Here is an 8360-nt window from a genome sequence, read left to right as displayed (position 1 = left end):
TGTCTGTGTCTATGTGTGTCTGTCTGTCTGTGTCTATGTGTGTCTGTATGTGTGTGTGTCAGGATGTGTGTATCTGTGTGTCTGTGTCTGTGTGTGTGTCTCTGTGTGTCTGTCTGTGTCTATTTGTGTATGTCTGTGTGTGTGTCTATCTGTTGTGTCTCTGTGTGTGTGTGTCTGTGTCTGTGTGTGTGTGTCTGTGTCTGTGTGTGTGTCTGGATGTGTGTGTCTGTGTGTGTGTGTATCTGTGTGTGAGTATGTGTGTCTGTGTTTGTTTATGTGTGTCTGTATGTGTTTGTGTCAGGATGGTGTATCTGTGTGTCTGTGTGTGAGTGCGTGACAGTGTCTGTGTCTGTGTCTGTATGTGTGTGTCTGTGTATATGTCTGTGTGTGTCTGTGTGTATGTCTGTGTGTCTGCCTGTGTCTATTTGTGTATGTCTGTGTGTGTGTCTGTCTGTCTGTGTGTGATTGTGTGTGTGTCTGTCTGTGTCTGTCTGTGTCTGTCTGGGTGTGTGTGGGTGTATCTGTGTGTGTCTGGGTGTGTATTTCTGTGTGTCTATCTGTGTGTGTGTGAGTGTGTGCCTCTGTGTGTGTCTGTGTATATGTGTGTGTGTCTGTCTGTGTCTGTGCGTGTCTGTATGTGTGTGTGTCAGGATGTGTGTATCTTTGTGTGTCTGTGTGTGAGTGTGTGTGAGTGTCTGTGTGTGTGTCTCTGTGTGTCTGTCTGTGTCTATGTGTGTATGTCTGTGTGTGTGCCTGTGTGTGTCTCTGTGTGTCTGTCTGTGTCTATATGTGTGTCTCTGTGTGTATGTCTGTGTGTGTTTCTGTGTGTGTGTGTCTGTCTGTGTGTCTGTCTGTGTCTATGTGTGTGTGTCTGTGTGTATATCTGTGTGTATTTGTGTGTCTGTGTGTATATCTGTGTGTATTTGTGTGTCTGTGTGTGTGTGTCTATGTGTGTCTGTGTCAGTGTGTCTGTGTGTGTCTGTGTGTGTGTGGGTGGGGGTGTGTGTGTGTCTGTCTGTTTGTGTGAGTTTGTGTGTCTGTGTGTATGTCTGTATCTGTGTGTGTGCGTGTGAGTGTGTGTGTGTGTATGTGTGTGTGTCTGTGTCTGAGCGTGAGTGTGTGTGTGTCTGTGTGTGTGAGTGTGTGTGTCTGTGTGTGTGCCTGTGTGTGTCTGTGTGTCTGTGTCTATGTCTGTGTGTGTGTGAGAGTGTGTGTATGAGTGTGCATGTGTGTGAGGGTGTGTGTGTGAGTGTGTGTGTGTGTGTGTGAGTGTGTGCAAGTGTGTGAATGTGCACGTGTGTGAGTGTGCACGTGTATGGGTGTGCATGTGTACAAGTTTGCGTGAGTGTGTGTTTGAGTGTGTGAGAGAGTGTGTGCATGAGTGTGTATGTATGAGTGTGAATGTGTGAATGAGTGTGTGTGTGCCTGTGTGTGTGACTGTGTGTGCATGAGTGTACGTGTGTGTCAGTGTGTGTTAGTGTAGGAGTGTGCACGTGTGTGTGTGAGTGTGTGTGTATGAGTGTGTACGTGAGTGTGTGTGAGTGTTTGTGAGTGTGTGTGTATGAGTGTGTATGTGTGCGTGTGTCTGTTTGTGTCTGTGTGTGTCTCTGTCTGTGTGTCTGTCTGTGTGTCTGTCTGTGTCTATGTGTGTGTGTCTGTGTGTGTATGTCTGTGTGTATTTGTGTGTGTCTCTGTGTGTGTGTGTCTATGTGTGTCTGTGTCAGTGTGTCTGTGTGTGTCTGTGTGTGTGTGTGGGTGTGGGTGTGTGTCTGTCTGTCTGTGTGTGTGTGTCTGTGTCTGTGTGTGTGAGTGTGTGTGTGTCTGTGTGTATGTCTGTATCTGTGTGTGTGCATGTGAGTGTGTGTGTGTCTGTGTCTGAGCGTGAGTGTTTGTGTGTCTGTGATGTGAGTGTGTGTATCTGTGTCTATGTCTGTGTGTGTGTGAGAGTGTGCGTGTGTATGAGGGTGTGTGTGTGAGTGTGTGTGTGTGAGTGTGCGCAAGTGTGTGAGTGTGCACGTGTGTGAATGTGCACGTGTGTGAGTGTGCACGTGTATGAGTGTGCATGTGTACAAGTTTGCGTGAGTGTGTGTTTGAGTGTGTGAGAGAGTGTGTGCATGAGTGTGTATGTATGAGTGTGAATGTGTGTATGAGTGTGTGTGTGCCTGTGTGTGTGACTGTGTGTGCATGAGTGTACGTGTGTGTCAGTGTGTGTTAGTGTAGGAGTGTGCACGTGTGTGTGTGAGTGTGTGTGTGTGTGTATGAGTGTGTACGTGAGTGTGTGTGAGTGTGTGTGTATGAGTGTGTATGTGTGCGTGTGTCTGTTTGTGTCTGTGTGTGTCTCTGTCTGTGTGTCTGTCTGTGTGTCTGTCTGTGTCTATGTGTGTGCCTCTGTGTGTGTCTGTGTATATGTGTGTGTGTCTGTCTGTGTCTGTGCGTGTCTGTATGTGTGTGTGTCAGGATGTGTGTATCTTTGTGTGTCTGTGTGTGAGTGTGTGTGTGTCTGTGTGTGTGTCTGTGTGTGTCTCTGTGTGTCTGTCTGTGTCTATGTGTGTATGTCTGTGTGTGTGCCTGTGTGTGTCTCTGTGTGTCTGTCTGTGTCTATATGTGTGTCTCTGTGTGTATGTCTGTGTGTGTTTCTGTGTGTGTGTGTCTGTCTGTGTGTCTGTCTGTGTCTATGTGTGTGTGTCTGTGTGTATATCTGTGTGTATTTGTGTGTGTCTGTGTGTGTGTGTCTATGTGTGTCTGTGTCAGTGTGTCTGTGTGTGTCTGTGTGTGTGTGGGTGGGGGTGTGTGTGTGTCTGTCTGTTTGTGTGAGTGTGTGTGTCTGTGTGTATGTCTGTATCTGTGTGTGTGCGTGTGAGTGTGTGTGTGTATGTGTGTGTGTCTGTGTCTGAGCGTGAGTGTGTGTGTGTCTGTGTGTGTGAGTGTGTGTGTCTGTGTGTGTGCCTGTGTGTGTCTGTGTGTGTGTGTCTGTGTCTATGTCTGTGTGTGTGTGAGAGTGTGTGTATGAGTGTGCATGTGTGTGAGGGTGTGTGTGTGAGTGTGTGTGTGTGAGTGTGTGCAAGTGTGTGAATGTGCACGTGTGTGAGTGTGCACGTGTATGAGTGTGCATGTGTACAAGTTTGCGTGAGTGTGTGTTTGAGTGTGTGAGAGAGTGTGTGCATGAGTGTGTATGTATGAGTGTGAATGTGTGAATGAGTGTGTGTGTGCCTGTGTGTGTGACTGTGTGTGCATGAGTGTACGTGTGTGTCAGTGTGTGTTAGTGTAGGAGTGTGCACGTGTGTGTGTGAGTGTGTGTGTGTGTGTGTATGAGTGTGTACGTGAGTGTGTGTGAGTGTTTGTGAGTGTGTGTGTATGAGTGTGTATGTGTGCGTGTGTCTGTTTGTGTCTGTGTGTGTCTCTGTCTGTGTGTCTGTCTGTGTCTATGTGTGTGTGTCTGTGTGTGTATGTCTGTGTGTATTTGTGTGTGTCTCTGTGTGTGTGTGTCTATGTGTGTCTGTGTCAGTGTGTCTGTGTGTGTCTGTGTGTGTGTGTGGGTGTGGGTGTGTGTCTGTCTGTCTGTGTGTGTGTGTCTGTGTCTGTGTGTGTGAGTGTGTGTGTGTCTGTGTGTATGTCTGTATCTGTGTGTGTGCATGTGAGTGTGTGTGTGTCTGTGTCTGAGCGTGAGTGTTTGTGTGTCTGTGATGTGAGTGTGTGTGTCTGTGTCTATGTCTGTGTGTGTGTGAGAGTGTGCGTGTGTGTGAGTGTGTGTGTGTGAGTGTGCGCAAGTGTGTGAGTGTGCGCGTGTGTGAATGTGCACGTGTGTGAGTGTGCACGTGTATGAGTGTGCATGTGTACAAGTTTGCGTGAGTGTGTGTTTGAGTGTGTGCATGAGTGTGTATGTATGAGTGTGAATGTGTGAATGAGTGTGTGTGTGCCTGTGTGTGTGACTGTGTGTGCATGAGTGTACGTGTGTGTCAGTGTGTGTTAGTGTAGGAGTGTGCACGTGTGTGTGTGAGTGTGTGTGTGTGTGTGTATGAGTGTGTACGTGAGTGTGTGTGAGTGTTTGTGAGTGTGTGTGTATGAGTGTGTATGTGTGCGTGTGTCTGTTTGTGTCTGTGTGTGTCTCTGTCTGTGTGTCTGTCTGTGTCTATGTGTGTGTGTCTGTGTGTGTATGTCTGTGTGTATTTGTGTGTGTCTCTGTGTGTGTGTGTCTATGTGTGTCTGTGTCAGTGTGTCTGTGTGTGTCTGTGTGTGTGTGTGGGTGTGGGTGTGTGTCTGTCTGTCTGTGTGTGTGTGTCTGTGTCTGTGTGTGTGAGTGTGTGTGTGTCTGTGTGTATGTCTGTATCTGTGTGTGTGCATGTGAGTGTGTGTGTGTCTGTGTCTGAGCGTGAGTGTTTGTGTGTCTGTGATGTGAGTGTGTGTGTCTGTGTCTATGTCTGTGTGTGTGTGAGAGTGTGCGTGTGTATGAGGGTGTGTGTGAGTGTGTGTGTGTGAGTGTGCGCAAGTGTGTGAGTGTGCGCGTGTGTGAATGTGCACGTGTATGAGTGTGCATGTGTACAAGTGTGCATGAGTGTGTGTTTGAGTGTGTGAGTGTGTGCATGAGTGTGTATGTATGAGTGTGAATGTGTGTATGAGTGTGTGTGTGCCTGTGTGTGTGACTGTATGTGCGTGAGTGTACGTGTGTGTCAGTGTGTGTTAGTGTAGGAGTGTGCACGTGTATGTGTGTGTGTGTGTGTGTGTGTGTGTGAGTGTGTGTGAGAGTGTGTGTGTGTGTATGAGTGTGTACGTGAGTGTGTGTGAGTGTTTGTGAGTGTGCGTGTATGAGTGTGTAAGTGTATGAGTGTGTAAGTGTGTATGCGTGTATGAGTGTGTGTGTATGAGTGTGTGAGTGTGTGTGTGTCTATCTGTGTGTGTATGAGTGTGTGTGTGTGTGTGAGAGTGTTTGTGTGTGGGTGAGTGTGAGTCAGTGTGAGTGTGAGAGTCTGGGTGATTGTGAGTGTGTGTGTGCGCGCGTGTGTGTGTGCATGAGTGTGTGCGTGTATGAGTGTGTGTGTATGAGTGTGTAAGTGTATGAGTGTGTCAGTGTGTATGCGTGTATGAGTGTGTGTGTATGAGTGTGTAACTGTGTGTGTGAGTGAGTGTGTGTGTGTGCATGTGTATGAGTGTGTGTCTGTGCGTGTACGTGTATGTATGAGTGTGTGTGAGTATATGTGTGTGAGTATATGTATCTGTGTGTGTATGAGTGTGTGTGTGTATGAGTGTGAGTGTGAGTGTGTGTGAGTGTGTGTGTATGTATGAGTGTGTGTGTGTATGATTGCGCATGTGAGTGTGAGTGTGTGTGTGCGTGAGTTTGTGCTTGTGAGTGAGTGCATATGAGTGAGTGCGTATGACTGTGTGTGTATGATTGTGCATGTGAGTGTGTATGAGTGTGTGTGTGTGTATATGAGTGTGTGTGTGACTGTGTGTGACTGTGTGTGTGAGTGTGTGTGAGTGTCTGTGAGTGTGTGTGTGTATGAGTGTGTATGTATGATTGTGCATGTGAGTGTGTATGAGTGTGTGTGTGAGTGTGTGTGTATATATGAGTGTGTGTGTGACTGTGTGTGTGTGTGTGTGTGAGTGTCTGTGAGTGTCTGTGAGTGTGTGTGTGTAAGAGTGTGCGTGTGAGTGTGTGTGTTCGTGTGTGTGAATGTATGAGTGTGTGCACGCATGAGTGTGTGTGCGTGTGAGTGTGTGTGTGAGTATGCATGTGAGTGTGCATGTGTGAGTGTGTGTGTGGGTGTATGAGTGTGTGCATGCATGAGTGTGTGTGTATGAGTGTGTGCATGAGTGTGTGTGTGATTGTGTGTGTATGAGTGTGTATGTGAGTGTGTGTGAGTGGTTGTGAGTGTGTGTGTATGAGTGTGCGTGTATGACTGTGTGTGAGGGTGAATGTGTGTGTGTATGAGTGTGTGTGTGTATGTGTGTGTGGGATTGTGTATGCATGAATGAGTGTGTGTGTGTTAGTGTGTGTGTATGTGTGTGTATATGAGTGTGTCTGTGTGAGTGTGTATATGTGAGTGTGTCTGTATATAAGTGTGTCTGTGTATGAGTGTGTGTGAGTGTGTGTGTATGAGTGTGTGTGAGTATGTGTGTGTGCATGTGTGTGTATGAGTGTGTGTATGAGTGTGTGTGCGTGAATGTGAGTGAGTGTGAGTGTGTGTGTATGTGTGTATGAGTTTATGAGTGTGCGTGTATGAGTATGTGTGTGAGTGTGTGCGTGTATGAGTGTGTGTTAGTGTGTGTGAGTGTATGAGTGTGCGCGTGTATAAGTGTGTGTGCAAGTTTTTGTGTGAGTGTGCGTATGTGTATCTGCGTTTGCGTGTCTCTGTGTGCCTGTCTGTGTCCATGTGTGTGTCTGTCTGTGTCTATGTGTGTGGGTGTCTGTGTGTGTGTCTGTGTTTGTGTGTCTGTGTGTGTGTATGTGTGTGTGTCTCTGTGTGTGTCTGTCTGTTTCTGTGTGTGTGAATCTGTGCATCTGTTTGTGCGTCTGTGTATCTGTGTGTGAGAATGTGTGTGTTGTTCCTGTGTTGTTTCTGTGTCTGTGTCTGTCTGTGTCTATGTATGTGTGTCTGCATCTATGTGTGTCTGTCTGTGTCTATGTGTGTGTGTCTGGGTGTGTATATCTGTGTGTGTGTCTGTGTACATATGTGTGTGTGTCTGTGTGAGTGTGTGTCTGTGTGTGAGTATGTGTGTCTGTGTCTGTCTGTGTCTATGTATGGGTGTCTGTGTGTGTGTGTGTCTGTCTGCGTCTCTGTGCATGTCTGTATGTGTGTGCGTCAGGGTGTGTGTATCTGTGTGTGTCAATGTGTCTGTGTGTCTGTGTGTGTGAGTGTGTGTCTCTGTTGGTGTCTGTGTCTGTGTGTGTGTCTGTCTGTATCTGTGTGTGTCAGGGTGTGTGTATCTGTGTATGTGTGTCTGTGTGCGAGTGCCTGTGTGTCTCTGTGTGTGTGTCTCTGTGTGTGCTTGTGTGTGTGTCAGTGTCCACGTGTGTGAGTCTGGGTCTGTGTGTGTGTCTGTCTGTGTGTATGCCTGTGTCTATCTGTCTGTGTGCGTCTGTGTCTGTGTGTGTTTATGTCTGTGTGTGTGTCTGTGTCTGGGTGTGCATGAGTGTAAGTGTCTTCCTGTGTCTGTCTGTGTGTATGTCTGTGTGTGTCTCTGTGTGTGTCTGTGTCTATGTATGTGTGTGTGTCTGTGTCTATGTGTCTGTATGTGTGTGTGTCAGGATGTGTGTATCTGTGTGTGAGTGTGTGTGTCTGTCTGCGTGTCTGTGTCTATGTGTGTGTATGTGTGTATGTCTGCATGTGTCTGTGTGTGTCTCTGTGTGTCTGTCTGTGTCTATATGTGTGTCTCTGTGTGTATGTCTGTGTGTGTTTCTGTGTGTGTGTGTCTGTCTGTGTCTATGTGTGTGTGTCTGTGTGTATATCTGTGTGTATTTGTGTGTGTCTGTGTGTGTGTCTATGTGTGTCTGTGTCAGTGTGTCTGTGTGTGTCTGTGTGTGTGTGGGTGTGGGTGTGTGTGTGTCTGTCTGTGTGTGTGAGTGTGCGTGTCTGTGTGTATGTCTGTATCTGTGTGTGTGCGTGTGAGTGTGTGTGTGTATGTGTGTGTGTCTGTGTCTGAGCGTGAGTGTGTGTGTATCTGTGTGTGTGAGTGTGTGTGCCTGTGTGTGTCTGTGTGTGTGTGTCTGTGTCTATGTCTGTGTGTGTGTGAGAGTGTGTGTATGAGTGTGCATGTGTGTGAGGGTGTGTGTGTGAGTGTGTGTGAGTGTGCGCAAGTGTGTGAATGTGCACGTGTGTGAGTGTGCACGTGTATGAGTGTGCATGTGTACAAGTGTGCGTGAGTGTGTGTTTGAGTGTGTGAGAAAGTGTGTGCATGAGTGTGTATGTAGGAGTGTGAATGTGTGTATGAGTGTGTGTGTGCCTGTGTGTGTGACTGTGTGTGCATGAGTGTACGTGTGTGTCAGTGTGTGTTAGTGTAGGAGTGTGCACGTGTGTGTGTGTGAGTGTGTGTGTGTGTATGAGTGTGTACGTGAGTGTGTGTGAGTGTTTGTGAGTGTGTGTGTATGAGTGTGTATGTGTGCGTGTGTCTGTTTGTGTCTGTGTGTGTCTCTGTCTGTGTCTGTCTGTGTGCCTGTCTGTGTGGGTCTGTGTGTGTGGATCTGTGTGTGTGTCTGTGTGTGGGTGTCTCTGTGTGTGCCTGTGTATGTCTGTGTGTGTGTGTGTGTGTGTGGGTGTCTGTGTGTATGTCTGTGCGTGTCTGAGTGTGTGTCTCTCTGTGTCTATGTATGTGTGTCTGTGTGTGTGTCTGTCTGTGTCTATTTGTGCGTGTGAGAGTGTGTGTGT

The sequence above is a fragment of the Chiloscyllium punctatum genome, chromosome 21 (genome assembly GCF_047496795.1).
Source record: "Chiloscyllium punctatum isolate Juve2018m chromosome 21, sChiPun1.3, whole genome shotgun sequence".
NCBI classification, from domain to species: domain Eukaryota; kingdom Metazoa; phylum Chordata; class Chondrichthyes; order Orectolobiformes; family Hemiscylliidae; genus Chiloscyllium; species Chiloscyllium punctatum.
This window is presented reverse-complemented; position numbering follows the sequence as displayed.